Source organism: Macrobrachium rosenbergii, chromosome 48, assembly GCF_040412425.1.
Source record: "Macrobrachium rosenbergii isolate ZJJX-2024 chromosome 48, ASM4041242v1, whole genome shotgun sequence".
Classification (NCBI taxonomy): Eukaryota; Metazoa; Arthropoda; class Malacostraca; order Decapoda; family Palaemonidae; genus Macrobrachium; species Macrobrachium rosenbergii.
The window spans coordinates 61,216,028-61,238,547 of NC_089788.1; the positions used below are offsets into that span (position 1 = coordinate 61,216,028).

The 22,520-nt window shown below is 35.7% G+C and overlaps 1 protein-coding gene across 2 annotated transcripts in view; it reads left to right on the forward strand.

Annotated features, from left to right (window-relative positions):
• The first annotated feature begins 11,128 nt into the window (after positions 1-11,128).
• Positions 11,129-22,520, forward strand: part of LOC136831453 (facilitated trehalose transporter Tret1-like) — a 280,303-nt gene continuing 268,911 nt past the window's right edge. The window contains exons 1-3 of one of the 2 annotated variants that reach the window (XM_067091927.1): positions 11,129-11,248; positions 18,627-18,785; positions 18,927-19,054. The gene's annotated coding sequence lies outside the window, so the exon portion shown is untranslated. The remainder of the gene's footprint in view (positions 11,249-18,626; positions 18,786-18,926; positions 19,055-22,520) is intronic. The other variant, XM_067091928.1, reaches the window with a different exon arrangement.

Here is a 22,520-nt window from a genome sequence, read left to right on the forward strand (position 1 = left end):
GTGTAATATATATATATATATATATATATATATATATATATATATATATATATATATATATATATATATATATATATTTATATATATATATATATATATATATATAAAAGGTATATATATGTGTGTATATATATATATATATATATATATATATATATATATATATATCTACATATATAATGTGTATGTGTGTGTGTGTATTGTTCTCAACTGCATGTGACAATATATGCAGATAATCATTTGAAAGGTGAACTTTAGACCAGGTCAGGTACCAAGAGCTTTCGCATATCATGTACACTTCTTGAGGGGTACTTTGGAGTAATTTATAACCCAGAGAAGTGTTCGTGATACACAAAAGCACTTGTTACTTTGTCTTTAATTTTCATCTTTCAAATTGTTATCTGCATATGTATTTGTCACGTGCAGTTTGGTGACATATTATATACACACACACACACACACACACACACACACACACACACATATATATATATATATATATATATATATATATATATATATATATATATGTGTGTGTGTGTGTGTGTGTGTTTGTGTGTGTCTGTGTGTGTGTCTGTGGGTGTGTTTGTGTTTATATATATTATATATATTATATATAATATATATATATACATATATATACACACACATATATATATATATATATATATATATATATATATATATATATATATATATATATATATATATATATATATATATATATAGCAGCTTTAACTCACCACCTAACTGTTAAAAGTCGGACAATTTAACACGCTTTCGAACACGCTCATTTTCAGTGTCGCTAAACCTATTATGGGATAATAAAAACCGATTCTACCTATCCACTCATTTTATTAGATAAAGCGGTATACATTAACAAATACGTGAATCTTGGGGGTTCTCCCGACACACATTCCAATACAATACCACCACGAGTTGTTATAACCAACCTTAAACCTCTAAATAATTTTACAGTAAGCAGCGAGGTTTCGTTGGTGGTAACAACAGTGCTGGTGGAATAGTTTAAAGGGTTTTTAATGGTTACACTAAAAAGACCATTCATCAAGATTTTGATGGTGTTCCTCTTGTCGGGGTCCGTTTCTTTCGCTCTCCTCTCTGCATTCTCAGTGATGTATTCCCTCAAATAATATCCCTGCTTGAACTTGTAAACTTTCCTTATCCTCTCCACTTCCAACCCGAGTCTTATCAGCATCTGTAAAAGAGGAAGACAGATCAGATGGTTGCACATTGGCAAATTTAATGTGTACCCACCAGTTTGACATTCTTCTTAGGCAGCTTCACATTGAATTTTTCCAATAGACTTTTAGTGTATGGGGAGAGGTGTTGGAAAGTCACGTTCATATGGTGCAGGGCCAGAGGGAAGTCATCAGTCCGGAGGGCGACATCGTCTCTAACCTTCTTGGTATCGAGGAGGATGAAGTAACCGTATTCTCCCTGCGAATTGATGCTTGTGATATCGCTGGCGATAAAACTCTCAAGTTCGGCGGGGGAGAGCTCCGTTACTTCATCCAGAGGCATTTTATATCTGCTCATGACTGTGGGATAAAGACTAGTGAAATCAACATATAATATATATGATTGTTTGTCACCCATTTTAAAATTAGGATTTAACTCGGGATTGTTGGCTATGGTGTGTCTTTGGACTAGACTGCAGAAACCGCCTCTAATGTTGTTGGAAATCAACTGGTAAGTTTCCCCGTCAGAAATTATGGGGAGGCGCGTTCGTATGTATAAATAAATAAAGTTCCGCTAGAAGATGAGGCTCCGTAAGCAAGGCCCGGAGATTCTCTGGAGACGCTGGAGCCAGTCTTGTGAAAGTTCCCGGAAAGTCGACACGATATGCCTCAATCACTTAACTTCTTTTCACGTGTCTGTGTGTGTGTGTGTGTGTGTGCTTATAGTGATTCGTTTTCTAGTTTATCTTTTTCTGGGAGAAAATTTAACGGAAATATATTTTAATTTCATCACGAATTTCAATAATGACGACTTTTCATTAATAAGTTGAATAATTGATAACAGGTGCCAAGAATTTGAAGAGAAACAGGCGACTTCACCAAACATTTGCGAAAGATAAAGTCATGTAACGTTTGACCTTTTTTATGCATACATACATACATATAATTTATATTTATCTAGATATATATATACACACAAAAATATACATACATACTGTATTTGCATGTAAACAATATGTACAGGTTTATATATGTAAACAATATGTACATATTTATATGTATATATAATATATATATATGTATATATATATATATATATATATATATATATATATATATATATATATATATATATATATGGAGAGAGAGAGAGAGAGAGAGAGAGAGGAATTGTATATATATATATATATATATATATATATATATATATATATATATATATATATGTGTGTATATATATATGTATGTATAATATCAGTTCAGCCATATCAGTTGAGCAGGTATCTCCTCCTAATCAGTCTCTTATCGATAAAGTGGGATTAATAACAGATAGTTTATATTGGTTCAACTCTTATCAGTCCTACAGCTGTTAATGAGTCATGCAGTGGGTCTCTCTCATATCAGTTCAGAGCATTGATACCTTTTACCCTACTTACTACATAATTTTTTTCATATATGCATGTTATTTTCTTCAGCAAAAATACAAAAATAAAATAAATAATAATAATAATAACAACTGAGGACGCCAAATGACACCTTTTCTTGAGGACGCCAAATGTTCAGGACGCAGGACGCCAAATGGCACCTTTTACCCTACTAACAAATGTTCAGGACGCAAAATAGCAGCTGCTGAGAGAGAGAGAGATTGAGTGTGTGTTAAACCAGCTTAGCACTCTGCGAATACTGCATGTTATTTTCTTCAGCAAAAATATAAAAATAAAATAAATAATAATAATAATAATAATAATAATAATAATAATAATAATAATAATAATAATAATAATAATAATAATAATAATAATAAAGTTCCTCGCTTGGTGAGCAGGTTCCGTTCTCATACCAAGTAATAATAACCGGCCAGTAAGAACAAGAGGAATTTGTTTCTGGTGATAGAAATTCATTTCTCGCTATAATGTAGTTCGGATAATAATAATTGTAGGTCCCGTTGCTAGGTAACCAATGGTTCACAGCCACCTTAAATCTTGAGCCCTAGAGAGCTGTTAATCAGCTAAAAACTGTTCAGAGGATGCCAAATGGACGCCAAATGACGCAAATGGCACCTTTTACCCTACTTGCAAAAATATCCTTATCTCCACAGATAATCGGTCAGGAATGAGTTGGCATAATAAACAATATGATCACTGAAGTTTCAGATCTCCAACAATCACAATCAAGAACCATTTTCAATTTCCGATCTGTTTAAACACCACCAGAAAGAAAATAAAGTTGCTGAGGTATCGACAATATGACACAGACATCATATACAGTTCCTTGAATCTTGCTTCAAAATAATAATAAATTCAAATGCAAAAGACCAACTTTCAAACTTGACAAGAACGATTCCACTGACCTTTAAACAAGTAACGATTTCAAGACTTCGTGTGAGACCACGAGAACCAAAAGCTTACTTTTACTTACACTGAAAAAGGGAAAATGCACGCAGTGTCCCGTGACACTGAAAAATGCCAGGGCATTTTTGCCCAACGTTCTCCCAACTTTAATGAGGAAATTCCAACGGCACGAGAGAGAGAGAGAGAGAGAGAGAGAGAGAGAGAGAGAGAGAGAGAGAGAGAGAGAGAGAGAGAGAGAGAGAGGGCAATAATATTCTTGCAATGCGTATTATGCTTCCATTACCTTTTTAGCAGTTGAAGGTACATTTTTCGTTTCTGTTTTGTTTGTAGTGGGAGCGTTTCTTCCGTGTTTAATGGTTCTTTCCTAATATTTGCATTTAGCTTTCTTTTCCCACACTGGAGTGAGTCTTCAACAGATGTGTGACCTTTTTCGTTGTGTTTTGTTTCACGTAAAAGTGAAGTAGAGTCTTTCTTGATCTCCCTCGATCTTTTTCCGCTCTAATCTTCCTTTGCAATATTCTCTCTCTCTCTCTCTCTCTCTCTCTCTCTCTCTCTCTCTCTCTCTCTCTCTCTCTCTCTCTCTCTCTCTCTCTCTCTCTCTCAATTCTTTTCCCAAGAAAAATCTCAGGGAAAATAGTTTAATTCTTTCCAAGGTAAAAAGGAATCTAAACATTTCTCTTTTAATGACGTCAGAGTTTTCTTCCGCAGTATTCTCAAATCAACACGTGAGTTTCAGATTCCGATCAGATTTGAGCTAAAGGTAGAAGAGGCAAAAGAATAAAAGCCATGTATAGTTAACATTATATTTAGACTATTTCCTCAGTGCATGAAATGAACATCCGATACCCAAAGGTAAGGCTCCTATTCCCAAAATCCTGAGAGGTCATTTCCATCAGGCTTTGTAGTAGTTGAACAACTGGCACCTGACGTTTCATGTTCCAGCTGATCCTGGATTCTTCCAGGAGGTTTTTCCTTCTTCCTAATCTCTTGGCGTCTTCTGGCCAGATGTAGATCAGAAGGCAAAAACCGCCCTCAGAGAGAGAGAGAGAGAGAGAGAGAGAGAGAGAGAGAGAGAGAGAGAGAGAGAGAGAGGAAGGGCGATACATCAGTTCACTTTAACAAACCATAAATGGAACAATCCCCTTGAATGTTGCCGCTTCGCCTCCAACGATTTCTCATCGTTATTAGGATCTCTGATTACTTATTCCACAAGACTCTCAATAGAAACCTTTAGGAGTTCTCCGTCAAACAAATCAGCAGATTTTCTGTCCTTGTTTTAATTGCTGTTTGATTCTACTATATAAAATTATATATATACATATATATATATGTATATATATATATATATATATATATATATATATATATATATATATGTATATATATTTAATTATGTATATATATATTTAATTGATTTTGATTCTATTATACAAAATTATATATATATATATATATATATATATATATATATATATATATATATATATATATATATATATATATATATATATATATATATATATATATATATATATATATATATATATAGGGTAATGCATAGCACATTGTTTGTAACTTATACAGTGTAAAAGTCTAAAAGTCTGCAATAACTGAACAAACTCCTCAAATAGAAATACATAAAATTATCATTGTAACTCAGAAAACCCTTCAATAACTTTTAAAAAATCTGCTAACAGTGTAACAATGAACTGAGTTTATCAGACTTTCTACGTGATGGGAAAAACAAACAGAACATAAATATTTATCACGGTCTTTATAAAATTCCTGTTAATGTTAAAACATCTGAAACAATGAAAAGAGAACACAAGAATCAAATTAAAAGGAAACCATTTCTTTTTACTTGTAGATTAATATCGGTTTAGCCAAACGATGTCGATCCTCGAGTATGGGTTCCAGGTCATCGCGAGAGAAAACGAATGACTTCATTTGAAGAGAAATCAATGACCCCATTAGAAGAGAAACTAATGACGTAATTTAAAGGGAAACCAATGACGTCATTAAAAATAAACCAATGACGTAATGTGAAGAGAAACCAATGACGTCATTAAAAGAGGAACCAATGACATAATTTGATGAGTAATCAATGACGTCATTAAAAGATTACCCATAAAAGCAGATAAGTCAGCTCAGTGGTCTGGTTAAACTATTTTAATAATCTATATGGGTACAAAATGGTTTACAGACGTACTACAGTTAATCTTAAAAATACTTGAAAAGGTATCGCACCCCCTGTGAGCTCTTCCTATTAGGGGCGGCTCAATCATTTTTGACTCGGTATAAGTCTAAAATTTATTTTTTCAGTCATTATGAAACCATAATTTAAACACCAATTCATTTTCCGTTAGACATGCACTGATGAACAAGATATGCCATATCAGTGTTTGTAAGAAAAATGTAAACGAAATAGCACGTCTTTTATGAACTTTGGAGAAAATTTATCCTTTTATATATTTGCGGAGCGTCCTACAGACACATAAGGAGGTTTATCAATAAGCATTTACAAACATTCCAGCGACATGACCCATGAATTTATTTCTCTGACGACTTCACACAATGTACCTATCATATACTCACGCATATATATATATATATATATATATATATATATATATATATATATATATATATATATATATGTATATATATATGTATATATGTGTATATATATATATATATATATATATATATATATATATATATATATATATATATATATATATATATATATATATATATATATATATATATATGTATTATGATATTTTGCAGAACTATGGTTCCCCGCTCGTTCCCTTTGTGGATTGCTGCTCCTTACCTTCAAGTTTTTTTGTTTTGATGTTCTCGTCGGTGAGCTGCCGTTTTTCTTTCAAGTCGTCTGGTTGGGCAAGAACAGTGAGGCAGTTTTTGGAGTCGACGTTGGTCGAGTTTATGAGCAGCAAATTGGTCACGCCTACGAAGTGGAGCACGTCGTAAGGTGGAGTGTGACCAAAGTAGTCGTGTGACCACGAGCTGCTCATCTATGGTGACAGCGTGAGGCTGTCCTGACGTCTCCATCGGGTATTCTGGTTTGTGGGGTCTTGTCCCTGTTGTGCAGCAGGGCTGTCTTGGTGACCCGATGGAGGACGTAAAAGGTTTTTTTTTCCCTGCTGTTGTTTATTTTTAAAGCTACTTTTTTGTTTAACTTGCTTTTGTTTAGTGCTGCCTTTTGGCTTATTTTTGTATTTATGGTTTTTATCTTTTTACCAGACCTGACTCACTTATAAATATTGTAAATAAATTAATTTTAAGCTCATTTTATTGTTTTTGTTGTTTTCCCCTCCTTTGTTTGTTGCATCTGCCAGTCATGACAGCCCATTATGTTAAAGAACCTGCATAACGGCCCACTCGGGTATAATCGACCGTGACAGGGCGGCTCTGTTTTGGCTGGCTTAGTTATTATTGAGGGGATCATGAGGATAAAAAAATAATCTTTTTTTTTTTTTAGGTGGGGTCACGTTAAGTGATGGTTTTGCGGAACTTGGTTCCCGTCTTTCCCTTTGTGGATTGCTTTCACCTTCAAGTTTTTGTTATGATGTTCTCGTCGGTGAGCTGCCGTTTTTCTTTCGCCAGTCGGGTCTGGTTGGGCAGCGAAGGTAGCGATGGCAGCAGCAAAGGCAGTTTTTGGAGTCGACGTTGGTCGAGTTTATGAGCAGCAAATTGGAGCACGCCTACGAAGTGGAGCACGTCTAGACCTGGAGTGTGACCATCTCGTGTGACCACGAGCTGCCATCTTTGACATTATTGTCCTGAATCGGGGTATTTTTTGTGTTATAATTTTGTGCAGCTGAGGGCTGTCTTGGTACATGGAATAACTTCTGCCTGCTGTTGTTTATTTTTAAAGCTACTTTTTGTTTAACTTGCTTTTGTTTAGTGCTGCCTTTGGCTTATTTTTGTAAATGGTTTTTTATCTTTTACCAGACCTGACCTTATAAATATTGTTAAATTAATTTTAAGCTCATTTTATTGTTTTGTTGTTTTCCCTCCTTTGTTTGTTGCATCTGCTAAACAGCCCTGATAAATGTTAAAGAACCTGCATAACCCCACATTTGACTGTGTGTGTGTATACATATGTACATACATAAACACACAAACACACACACAAGATTTGCCAGATATATAGAAGATATATATATATATATATATATATATATATAGACAAACTCTCTCTCTCTACTCTCTTCTCTGGAGCAGCATGCCGTCTAACTGCACCCTCCTTCAGGGTTGCAAGAACAGTGACTTCTGTACTTCAGTGACTAGCAAAGGTCGTCAACGAAAGGGGAAGAAGGTAGGGAAAAATTAAAATTAGAATTATAGGTCCCAGTGTTCGGTTGAATCCACAGCGGAGAGAGTAGGCGTAAAAGAGCATACACTCCCTCCGGTGGCTATCTCTAAGCCATTTGTTTGGCCTCAAACTAGTGGTTCCTTTATTCTTTATACAACAGAAAACATTATCGGTGTTTCCGATTATAATCTAACAGGCGAGAGCTTAGTCATTATATTGATCATATATCCTGGTATGGTGCATTATTTGTCTTATAATAAGCTTGTAGCAATTTTCATTCATTGGTAACCGTGCCTCGCGTAGTATGTCCCTGGGAGCAATGATGAGAAATATGGAGGGTTCCACCCAGTGTGTTGACTCTAGACCTTATCTGCTTAGGCCAGTGACATTATTGTTAAAATTTTTTGTTATAATTTTGCGCTTGCATTACGTGAAATAACGACTGCTATTAGAAAGATTTTCAGTATGCAAATGACGCATCTGGCACAAATCCCTTACCAGTTAGCCATTTGTAGTACGAACTACTAAAGGATAAAAAGACTGGAAACCACATTTGACTAGGGAAATTGAATCAAAACACAAAACACGAACAAGATTTGCCAGATGAAAGAAGAAAGTATATAGGTGAAGGCATGAGACAAACTCTCTCTCTCTCTCTCTCTCTCTCTCTCTCTCTCTCTCTCTCTCTCTCTCTCTCTCTCATTAACAATTCCTTTATTTTAAGTATACCTAAACAATCATATTGACAAGAAATTTTACTGAATATCTATTACTTAGGAATCATAGGGCATCAATTTTTACGCCTCAGATGCAACTGAAAGTGAGACCATAAGACTACGGTAGACGAGAAGTCGAGCATCAGCAGTCATTTACTACTTTCCTTTTCCTCAATGTGGCTCATTTGTAGAGCACGAGAGTAGCGTGGGTGAAAGTTGGGATTCGATTCCAGTTCGCAGCTCACTTGGCTTACCCAGCTGCGATGGGCAGCGGGCCTTATGAAATGACCTAGATGAGCTCATTAAAAACAAATGCCAAAACTAAGGGCTAAGCATTCAAAGCTTCCTAATACAGTGTATGTTTCACCACTGGGTGCATTGGCTTATGACAAAAGACATACACACGTGTGTACATATATAATATATATATGTATATATGTATATATATATATATATATATATATATATATATATATATATATATATATATATATATATATAATTCCCATACCTTAGAAATCCATACACCCAAAGAGCACTTAAGAAATTCACCGTAGGTGTAAGTAATTTCCAAGGTGCATCGGATTTGACATTAAACCATAGTTTTGCCTTAATACTTGTGAAGGAAAGAATGTCACACGTGTGTACGACCAAAATTTATATCACACACACACACATATATATATATATATACTGTATATATATATATATATATATATATATATATATATATATATATATATATAAGATTATGATTTCATTGTTCACAGTTGTAGGCTATATAGGAATATAGAATTTAGGCCACAGGCCAAGTGCTGGGAGCTAAGAGGTCATTCAACACTGAAACGGAAATTGAGAGTAGAAATGTTTGAAAGGTGCAACAGGGGGAAAACTTCGCAGTTACACTATGAAACAACTGTTATGAGAGGGTGGATAGCAAGATGGAAGAAAGAGAATATGAAAGAAAGTACAGTAATAGGAATGAAGGGGGTTGCAGCTAGGGGCCGAGGGGACTCTGCAAAGAACCTTAAGTAATGCCTACTGTGCATGAAGTGCACAGACGGCGCTACCCTCCTACGGGGTATATATAGGCCATATACATTTACGAAACGTTTCTTTATGTGCTGTAATAACAGCATCCGCAGAGATCAAGCCAAACGCCTACTAATGATTTCACCTTTCAGAGAGAGAGAGAGAGAGAGAGAGAGAGAGAGAGAGAGAAAGGGGGTTGGGGGGCGGTGTTCACGATCAGGTTTCCCTGTCAGTGCACCCTAGGCTGTTCGACACATGAGCATCCACATGAAAAGAGTAGAATTGTCAGTCGAACAGTCAAATTGAGGACATCAGCCCCAGTTCTCGCTTTTGTCGTGGCAACAATATATTGCAGGAATGGAAACTCCGCTAGGAGATGAGGGCCATGGAGAAAAAAAGATGACATATGACTATAAAGCACTTTTACTGCGTTGCAAATTCCCTAGGCCTATACTCAATTATCAGTATCATTTGGCACTATTTTTAAATTGTGTTTATAAGCTTTTGACTCAGAACGGCCTACAAATAGTGCTGCAAGGTCCAACAGTGAAATGAGTTAGGCCTATACATATATCATTCTTACCTCATCGAAATTTGAATATGACGACCTGGATGTCTGCCACCTGTCCTTCAGAAAGAAAATGTTGTTGTACAATAGAGATGACTCGTAAATTTCATCCGTTCTGGCGCGTAATTTCATTCGACACAACTATTTCTTTTGCTCTTTCTTCTATGTGCTTCTCATATTAATTTTTCTCTTCACTGTTTCCCTGTCAGCCTCACGGGTCTTTTCCTCATTTGCTTCTCAGCAGTATGTCATAAGATGTGTTTTTTTTTTTGTTACCCTTTAATCTTATTTGTTTCCCCATAAACAAGGGTTAGCTCTATATATGTATCAATAAAATTTGACTAGAATTCTTTATCCTATTTTGTGGGGCACATTCTGGCAGGGCAGCTGATATCCTTCCGGGCGAAATCCAGCGGAGAATTGCCGCGAAATCGTTGCTTACCCGTCCACACATGCAATCACCTGGCGCAGTCGGTCGGACAAACTTTAACTTCATCAGTTAATCGGTTTTGGTGAGTGGAATGACACCGCCCACTAACTGTCGTCCACACGTAAGTTTTAACGTCGGATTCGATGAACTAACGGTAGAACTGACAAGTAAACCTGATCGTGAATACCTAGCCAACAGTTGCCCGGAAGAGGTATTGCAAAGTGAGAAGAGAGGAGCGATGTTGAAAGGGAAGAGCCTCATCCCGCGCAGTCGAGTCACTTGTCTGGCCAAGCGTTCGAGTTGTAATCTCTGGCTGGTGAAATCTGCTGAACAGAATGAGCCTCAGAGATGAAAGACGACACAAGATAATTATAAGCTTAAAGTATGCTTGATATCTGACATTCACTACGTTGTTAGAGCGCTGGTAGATGTCAGTTATTATTTTGTTTTTTGATGACGTCACAAGTCGGGAGCGAGCGGATTGGAGATCAGTCAGCGTATCGTGACCGACGTGGTTGGTTGTTTCAGCTTCATACCTGCGCTTTTGTGTCCATCTTGGCAAACGGCAGATGTTTCGATATTCTTCACAAGGACATGCTGGGGAAAACAGGTAGTGCTTTGTTTCTCTTACATTTAGATAAGTCTGAGTGTACCACAAACATTCACATTAGTCATAAGAATGTGATCATGCTGCTACTCTTAGCAGGCACTGACATGCCCATGTGACAGAACATACCATGTTGGTGTGCTGCCAGCAGCGGCAAATTCCATATTTTTCACTCGATTGTCAACAATATCAAAGGGCTTTATAAAGGCTAAAGCATGAACCCCGACGTTTGAGAACAGATCACACAGATCGACCTGCGTTTCTCGTAAAAGCATTTCACGCAATTAGGCCTTGGCCTGTCAGGCTTGTGTAATACTTAAGGAGGAATTTTCGAGAATGCTTTTTCTTTGTGTATTGCTATAATGAGCACAGTAAACAACAAAATATGATTTTACTTCGATTACACGGATGTTTATTTTCAACCAGTTCTTACATTTAAAATTTCCAGCTAAATAGGCAGAATCGGGCCGGACCGGTCCTGGTCGTTTCGGCCGTAAGTCACTTTAGGCCGTAACATCCAAAACAATGTAAGACGTTATGTTTATAGTATTTACCGTTATGTTTGTGGTATTTACCATTATTATTTCATGTTTTACGTACATCCCCAAGGGGCTGGTAGTAAACACGGCGCCCATTTTGCACGTAAACGTGCTTACGGCCTAAATGACTTACGGCCGAAACGACCCGAATGCAGGCGGACACGCCAATGCCAGTTGAAATCGAAGGCGGCAACGCTCATGAGAATGCATCATTATTTGTCTCTAATTTCTTGGCGATGGATCTCGCAAGCTACATCAGGGCAACAGGTAATGGATGACCGCGACTGATTAGCCCAGTGCATTCCATTTCTTCTTTCCTATGGGATACATTCAGGCTTCACCACAGTGACATACGTGATCCAAAAAGCTTGGACTGAAGATCAAGAAAATGGACTGAAGGAACAGAAAATAACTCATTCATTTCTATATTATCATTAATTTATACCGTTGTCCGGTAAAATTTCATTTTAATTGCAATTCACAGATAAAGAAATGAAGAAGAAGTTGAATTTGTTCCTCCAGCTTGGAATATTATGCAAAAACTCTTAAGATTTACCGTATTACATTTATCAGTATTTACTATTATGCTATCCCGTTTAAATATATACATGAATTCTGTAGGCATGCCTGCATATCATGCCATCATAGCTCTACCAAATTAGAGTGATAAGTCTATAGTAAAAGAGGCTACTTTTCAATTGTAAAAAATATCATTACAATTCGGTACATTGTAGTAGAGGAATAGGCCTCTATAGAGGATAAATATTGGGCTTTCAAAAGCCTTGTCTATAAAGTTCAGTACTATTATAGGAGTAGGTCTGTGATTAGAGGATACTTGGACCTGCATCTGTAAAAAGAATCATTATGGTGTTGCATTATGTTAGAGACATAGACCTATGCTCAAGATGCACTTGAATTTGTTCGCACAGGTTTAGGGTCTTTGTAGCCTGCGTCCATGTTTTCTCATATATACATTATTTAATGCTTGAATATCCCTCACACTTTCCGCAAACGTAAAATTCTCGTGTTTACGTGACTTAGGCCGATACTATTTGTTTTTATTACTTTGATATGTGACTATGGGTTAGTGAAAATATACTCATGCTGAGAGGTGTTTATTGCATAAAACTACGTAAGGTTGCCATAACAACCTTAACACGACAACGAAGTAATGATACAGTTGCAAACATTCGAGCCAAAGACAATTGGGATCGCCCACCTTTGGGAAGGCCGTCTGCTTCTCAGCTGGCGTGCTCACACGCCTGCTCCTGGTGTTTCCACTTCCCCCAGTGATAGAAACATTTTACCACCAAGTACTTTAATGGATAAGAGTAAAAATCTGGAATACATGATGTTCAGGCGTGCAGCATGTCCTATAGATAGCTTATTTGATATCCTGATACCTTTGCCAGTCCATAAAACGAAAAAGAATGTTCATTAGCATTAGCAAAAAACTTATGCTGTTTAGTTAATAGTGTTTCCGTAATTTTTAGGCGCAAGTTATTAATGCGAGACCGTAAATGTACGTATAATACATCACGTTTTCATGGTACATTGCATTCATGTTTCTTATTTCATACACTAAACAATGCATAGGGAAAGTTTACGGGGGTATGGGCATATTTTGATATGCTGATAATGCTGATAATGGTCACAAATTTGTCAGCTTACACACAATCGGTAATTACAGCAAGAAAACAATAACTATTATGCTTGTTGTAAGGGATTTTTGTATTTCATTTGTTTGTCTTTTATTTATTTTTTAAATTTATTTTTTGCGTACTCACGACACGCTCATCATTATTTTTATGTCCTTGGCTCTCATGGTATTATAACTGTATCTGCGAGTGAAGCATGGGTCATTCTTTGAATATTACATGTATTAAAAATTGAGCAATGCATACCTGTAATCGGCATGTTACAGCTGTGCTATACTACTCTGATGCTTTCCGTTTGGTCATTAACCATTATATTATAGATTATATTATTGTTATTAAATGAGCCCCATTATATTATTGACCTTTACGCTCTAAAGATAATGTTCAGTTCGGTTTATATATTTTTCCTTGTTTCGTAACAGTTTTTAATTTATGTAATCTATGATGTTGCGTACTTTGTCTGTGTAACTACACACGGTATTTGTTTTTCGTGCTAGTTATATGAGAATGGGTGCTTATCAAATCATACTGTACGAAAGTTTCCGTATAATTATTAATGATGTGATTGATTCATATTGTCATTTTAGGGGATAATATCCTTAGTGATACCATGTATAGTAATTTGTATAGGGATACTATGCACAGTGGTGCAACTGGAAGCTTTTTGCAGAGGTACTGAAGGTAAAAGCAGATCAGTGAAATACTCGTGATACACTAAAATCTCCGCGGAACACGAAGTGTCAAAATTCAAAAGTGATCAAACCAGGGTATGTTAAGTTTTCTATTCTGGCAGTATTTGGCAACTTTTCTTTCAATTTCTTTCGCAGGCCGCCAATAGATTGCACCTTCAAAAAGCTTAAATTAACAGCAGCGAATGCTTTTAATCTTTCTTTATATATATATATATATATATATATATATATATATATATATATATATATATATATATATATATATATATATATATATATATATACAGTATATCGTGTTTGTGTAAGAAGGTTCGATGCTATGCTGATATCAGCAGAGGAGTAAGAAGCAAGGCTAATTTTATGAAAGTTTTCTGCAAAGTTAGTCCGTCTATGATTCAGCAGTAAAAGTGTGGTCTTTGTGTTTTTTTTCCTTGGTGCCTCCAATTGTTAGGGAATTGGAGTGTTGTATTTTCGATGAGGGATTAGAGATATATATTGGGCTCTAACTTTAGAGATGGGAGTATATACTGTATATGTGTTACACACATATATATGTGTATATATGTATATATATATATATATATATATATATATATATATATATATATATATATATATATATATATATACATAATATATATATATATATTATATATGTATGTATGTATGTATATCTATACAGACATAATTATATATACATATATTTATATATGTATGTATGTATGTATATTTACTGTATACATTCATACACACATATATATATATATATATTATATATATATATATATAAATAAATTCCTCTATCTCTAAATAGATTGATATATATATATATATATATATATATATATATATATATATATATATATATATAGTTTCCTCTCTTATCTCTAAAGTTAGAGTTGAGTACACTACTCACATCACATTACTCAGCGTCAGTCTTTACCTGAGCATCCAAACCTTCAACTCAAGTGGGCTCAGAACCAAATTAAAAAAGGGAATATAGTCATAACTGTTGGGCAATAGGAAGGGTAATTAGGAGTTTAAACTAGCTGAGGCAATAAGACTTTTTGTTACAGAAAGATTGACATTGGCCTTGTCCCAATATGTGCTCTCGTTACCCAGTGGGGTAATCGTGGCTGCATATTGATCATGATTGATTGATAGTTATGGCCGTTGGTTTATCTCAAGATTGCAGTTTGTTGTCTGTTGATCAGGTCTTGAGATTAATCATCCTCAGAGGTTAATCGAGGTCAGGTGTCAACGATAGTGCTTTGGTTATGATTATCATTTGAAAAGGTTCTTTTGGCGAAATGAATTATTAATAAGATCAGCTGCCTCACAAATACCTTTTACCCTTTTAAGGACAAGTAAAGTTAATCTTATTTTTATCAATTTACTTGTTTTTTATCAGTTTACTTGTAAAGCATAATGCAACAAAGGTCATCAACGCGAGACAGAGAGTACTCGACGTATTTTTACAGGCATTGAAGTTCTCATATGTTGATGATCACAGAATGACGTTGTTTCCTCAAAATGACTCTACTTTGACAAAAGGAGCACGAAAAATTTCCTTGGTTCGTGAGGTTAACGGGCGCTCAAGGTTAAAGCCTCAGTGTAAAGTTCAAGAGGAAACAATTACTTGGGCTTATCTACAGCGGAAAATTTCGGAAGCAAGGTCCTGGTTGGCTATACTGTCTTGTCCCTCCGTCCTTACCTCGAAAATATTGACTCACTATGACATACTTTAAGCGTGCGTACGCATATGGATGTGTGTTCGTCACATAATCGAATTTTAACTATTTAGATTTAGAACAAACCCAACGAGATAGAAATTAATCAGTGACTCTTTCAGAATTAACAGCTGACAAAATTATGATGAATAAAATATCGGTACCAATTAACAGAAATGTTTGGAGAATGGTGTTCTAACATCAAAGCAAGACGAGAAAGTTTATTTGATTAAACTCTTCAGTGCCTGAGGCTATGGTGCAATTACGTAATGAAATTAAGAATTCAGAAATGGAATATTCATGGATTTCGTTGCTTTAATTCTGACTACGTTCGCTCTCTTGCTATTTCATTTGTTCCTCTTTCGTGAAGTGGAGGAATTCTTCCCTTCTTTATTGGTTTAGGAGTTCTCTCTTGTGCCAGTATTATGTGCCAATATTATTTTCCCTCGTATTTTTGTACAATAAGCACTTTCCTCCCCTTTCTTTCTTTCTTTCTTTCTTCATGTTTGTGCTAGGAAAGCTCTTTGCTTTTGTATTTGGATGTACGTTCTTTCACTTATTTTAGTTTTTCCAGCTCAAGTGGACAGCGACTCTTTTAGAGGAATTTTTCTGCATAAACAAACTTTCCATCACATTAATGTAAATTTTACTTACTTAAATATCGTATTTTCTGCTGAAGGTCTTAATATTATCAGGATATAATTAGATATCCAAGTTTTAATTTATTTACGTCCTAAAGAAGAATATGTATAGTAAATCAAATCATAAATAGTTTCACAGCTACCTATTTAGAGAAACTTTCTTGTCATAATATCCATCTTCCTCCCGCCTGGCTTTTGACATAAGTTCCAGATTAATCTCGAGGGATCGTCCGTCCAATATTTCTGCCAAAAATTAAATGTTAGTGTTGGAGGGAGGAATTTGATTCTGTCCTTTTTCCTTATCAAACATCATTCAGTTATTCTCTTCGTCTGCACTTGTTACGATGGAGTTTTATAAAGTTCATGTCATATCTAGTTATCTGTCTCTCTCTCTCTCTCTCTCTCTCTCTCTCTCTCTCTCTCTCTCTCTCTCTCTCTCTCTCTCTCTCTACATATAACTAAATATAATTAGTCATGTATCCTAAGGCAATTTACTTTTTCGAGGGTACAGAATAATGAACATCACCTGAGTCTGTATCATTTTTTATTCCCCTTTTAAATGTTGTTTATCGGTTTTCTTTGTCTGTTTATTTATATATATGTTTATGTCTTTTTTATTTATTTATTTATTTCATGAATGTAGAGTAAATGTTGTTTTTTACAATATTAGTATCTTTCTTCTTGTAATCATGTAGACGCAACAAAATCCTTGTTTTTCGGAAGATATTTTATACAATTACGCAGTCCATGCTGGTTTTTCTCTGGATAGATTCTTTAAATCTATCCAGTTATATATATATATATATATATATATATATATATATATATATATATATATATATATATATATATATATATATATATATATATATATATATATATATATATATATATATATATATATATATATATATATATATATATATATATATATATATATATATATATATATATATATATATGTATATATAAAAGTGTGGGCGTGTGTATGTGCGTGTGTTCCTTCAACGCTATCCTTTTCAGTTCTCTTCTGGGAAGTTTAAACTGTACAGTGGCCTCTTGACAAAGCAAAAAAATTCTCTTTCGTTGCGACAATGGAGTGTGAAAGGTCATGCATTTTTCAAAGCACAATGGGAGACATACTGGCATCAAGTTGCCTCAAGGAAGATTATTTTGTTTCGACTGTTGAACCTGTTTTGATATTGTTAAACTTTGCGTATACAAAAGGGATATTTTCTTTGTCTTGAATAAAATCTCGCAAGTGAGTCTCAAATAAAAACACTGTATTAATTTCTGAGGGGTTTCATAAAAAATCAATAAAAATAACATCGATGGACAGACATTTCACTGAAATCGAAAACTAATGTTTTATTTCTTTATGCGGCATAAGTCTTTCATTGTGATATTCGTTGTCATCTAAATTAATATCAATATCTTTAACGGATTGTCCTTGTATTATGATTCATGTGAGGGACGTTGAAATGGTGTGCTAATGCCCAGTAATGTCGGTGCCACGTGTCATGTCGTGTGGTATTCACAGCAGGGGAAGGAGAAGCTCCGCTGTTTTCTGGCAAGTCTTTTGAGAGTAAGTTGAACTTGACATGAACAGCGACAGTGACAAGATAATGGATCCCATTTCCCAGCTGCTCAGTTGAAACAAGCTATTTAGGTTTGCTTGGCGTCGTTCGGTAAATGAACCAGAGAACCATTCGTCAATGGAATTTTAAGAAAAAATAAAGACTGGAGAAATACGAAGGGGGTCGAGATAAATGTGAATGGAAGAAAAAACAACGAAGTCTTTTCACTGTTGTGCTTTAGTAATTCAGAATAATATGTGCGTGGGTAGATGTTGAAATGTAATCAACGCTGTTTCCGTTTACAGGCAAAATCAAATTCATCTTTGTTTCCTTTCAACTGGTAAAGACTTTGCGATAACATTTTTTTATCCTCACATTCTGAAATTAGTCACTAAATAGCTCCTTTGAAACTATAGATTAGGCTAAACTAAAATCAGATCGTTGTAAGGAAAAAAGCAAATAAGTAAATAAATTGGATGAATAAATAAAAAAAAGTAAATAAACTGTGCCTGTGCCATAAATTTTAATCCTGGTTTTGCTTTAGATGCAGGTGAGAAGACGAGGAAGACTTTGAATAGCTGGCCAACTCTGCTTCGTATTTCCCATGAGGTCCCAGCTGTCTAAGATTAACAGTTCTGCACAATGGCTCATCTCGGATGTTGCCACTTCTATCTTGTGCTAAACCCGCCCATATTGGTTCAAGGTTCGGATGATTTAAATACGATTTTATTTTGCAAATAATTTGAGGATCATAGCAACCAGTGGGTGTATATTGTTTTATATTGCTCACGGAGTCGTATTGTACTTGAGTAACCTTTCTTCCTTCTTCTCTATTGTCTTGCAGCCTTCAGCATCCCTTTGTGTGCTCACTTCTCAAGAAATTCCACACCAGTGACGTGGGTCAATTAAAATGCGAAAGAGACAAAAGGTGAATGGTCGACCTAAAAACTGCCTCTTGCATCAGTATCTAAGGTTAGTGACTGCTGCAGGACTCATACTCTTCCTTATTACTGGTATCTTCGTGAATTCCCCTTCGGCTGCTCGTATTCAACTGGCAGCTTGTTCAAATCGAAGCCTTCAGTAACTTCCTTCCGGCATTTGTTAGTGGTGTTGCAAATACTATTATTCATGGTAAACGGTATTTAGTGATGTTTGCACCAAGTTTGTTTTAGTGATAAAGAAGTTTACTCACATTTATGTGATATGGCAGTTTATTAAATAACTTTATACATTTTACCTTTTGCTGCGTACATTGCCTTCATAAGTGTTCTGGTAATTATGAGAATCTCACCATCTTCCCCTTGATGATTCTTTTACTTTCTGAAAGAACTTACTTGATAAAAGAAAATCTGAACATCAAATTACAACAGTATCACTGAAGAAATCTCAGTTTTGAGAATAAACTTTAAATTTTACAATTTAAGATTCGACACTTTATTCATTGATCTCTCTCTCTCTCTCTCTCTCTCTCTCTCTCTCTCTCTCTCTCTCTCTCTCTCTCTCTCTCTCCAGCAAGTCAAATAAATAGAATCAGAAGCTTAATCACATACAAAGAAGGAAGAGACAAACAGACAGAGAGATAGCAATTTGAGTCCGCTTTAATAAAAGTCTTAGTGGATAAACTCCTTGGGTCTGTAACGTTGTCTTATCGTCATTAAGTTTTTGATATATTTTCCCACGAGTCTTGTAACGGAAGATTTTGGAGGCAGCCATCTTGGTCGGCCTTCTCTGCAGATTTTTGTTTCTTTTTTAAGCGCAGCAATTTTCTTGCTTCTATCATTAGTTTGTTCTGCGTGTTCGCTTGAAGCAGGTTAAGTTAAGTTTTAACAAAAAATTGCGGTTTTGCTTGTGTATCTAAAATGACCCAGAACTACTGGGATGAGAACAATGAGATGGGAGACTGTGGAAGACTAAGCAAAGAAAAGAGATGTGGGGAAATTTTACAGAGGCTCTTTACGTTATGAGACGTTGGAGGCTATGATGCTATATATATATATATATATATATATATATATATATATATATATATATATATATATATATATATATATATATATATATATATATATATATATAAATATACCTCATTCAAACTGTACCTTTATAAAGGACCTCATTCAAACTGGATGGTATATAATGGAGTATTTATTCAGAAAAGTTACAAGCTTTCATGGACAAACAGTCCACATTATCAAGTATCCGTACAGTGACCAGACGTGTAGTCCAGCTGTATTTATATCTGTGTGCTGGGTACTTTTAATCCTATAATCGCCTAGCTCCTCCTGTGTGACCCCCAAACACTCGTGACCTTGGCCTTTCTCTGCCGACTTCTTCTTCAGGCCTTTCTCTGCCGACTTCTTCTTCAGGTGTCCATTTTCCGTGCGTCCTCTTGCGTTTTTCCTTCATTTCCTTGCTACTGTAGAGTGTACGATTTTTCTAAATATGCTGTCTTCAAAGCCGTTTCTGGTGTTCCCTGTCTTTGTGTTGTTAGCGCATGTTATGAAGGCGTTATCTACAACCAGTCTGGCCGTTTTGGTGGTGTTCCTGTACAGAAAACTCATATTTTCCCAGTCTATTTTATGGTCATTTTCCCAAAAGTGTTTGGCAACTGCCGACGTCTGATTATAATGCCTTATGTTCTGCAGGTGTTGTTCGCTTTGCTCTTTACATGATTTGCCAGTTTCGCCATAGTACCCATCTTCGCAGTCTAGACACGCTGCCATATACAGTATACCCCTCCTCTACCGACTTTTTGTTTCTAACTATTTTATTCCTAATGGTGTTTTTGTAGCTGCCTATGAGTTTGAAATGATCTAGCTTCCTTTTATTGGGTGTAATAGAGTTGTTGTCCAGGACTGTAATTATTTTCTTCCCTACCAAATGTTATTTTTCTATCCTTTCCCTCTCCCCAAAATAGCTTTTCTTTGCCTTGATGTTTGCCCTCTCCCACCAATACTTAGGGTATCCTGATCTCCTAAAACCCTCCCTCAGGTATTCCAGCTCTTCATCTAAGAATTCGGGACTGCAAATCCTATAAGCCATAATGGCCAACCCTGTCATTACTCCTATTTTTATTTCTTTCCTATGACTGGAGAACCTATGTATGTATGAATTGGTGTGTGTTTTCTTCCTGTATACCTTGAATTTTAAATTTTCCCCTTCCCTCTTTACCAGGACATCCAAGAAGGGAATTTCTCCCTCCTCTTCTTCTATTGTGAATTTGATGTGTTCATTTAGTTTCTTTATGTTTTCTAGGAACTTGTGTAGATCTTCCCTTTCTTCCTTATAAATAATCAAGATGTCATCCACGTATCTACACAAGTTCCTAGAAAACATAAATAAACTAAATGAACACACCAAGTTCACAATAGAAGAAAAGAAGGCGGGAGAAATTCCTTTCTTGGATGTCCTGGTAAAGAAGGAAGGGGAAAATTTAAAATTCAAGGTATACAGGAAGAAAACACACACCAATTCATCAATACATAGGTTCTCCAGTCATAGGAAAGAAATAAAAATAAGATTAATGACAGGGTTGGCCATTATGGCTTATAGGATTTGCAGTCCCGAATTCTTAGATGAAGAGCTGGAATACCTGAGGGAGAGTTTTAGTAGATTAGGACACCCTAAGTATTGGTGGGAGCGGGCACAAATCAAGGCAAAGAAAAGCCAATTTGGGGAGAGGGAAAGGATAGAAAAGCAACATTTGGTAGGGAAGAAAATAATTACAGTCCTGGACAACAACTCTATTACACCCATCAATTGGAAGCTAGATCACTTCAGATTGATAGGCAGCTACAAAAAACCATTAGGAATAAGATAGTTAGAAACAAAAAGTCATTAGAGGGGGGGGGTTATATATGGCAGCGTGTCTAGACTGTGAAGATGGTTACTATGGCGAAACTGGCAAATCATGTAAAGAGCGAAGCAAACAACGCCTGCAGAACATAAGGCATTATAATCAGACGTCGGCAGTTGCCAAACACTTTTGGGAAAATGACCATAAAGTAGACTGGGAAAATATGAGTTTTTCTGTACAGGAACACCAACAAAACAGCCAGACTGGTTGTAGATAACGCATTCATAACATGCACTAACAACACAATGGCAGGGAACACCGGAAACGGCTTTGAAGACAGCATACCTAGAAAAATCGTACACTCTACAGTAGCAATGAAACGAAGGAAAAACGCAAGAAGACGCACGGAAAACGGGCACCTGGAAGAAGAAGCGGGCAGAGAAAGGCCAAGGTCACGAGTGGGTGTGGGTCACACAGGAGGAGCTAGGCGATTGTAGGATTAAAAGTACCCAGCCCACAGATATACTGTACAGTAAATACAGCTGGACTACGCGTCTGGTCACTGTACGGATACCTGATAATGTGGACTGTTTGTCCAAGAAAGCCTGTAACTTTTTTTGAATAAATACTCCATTATATACC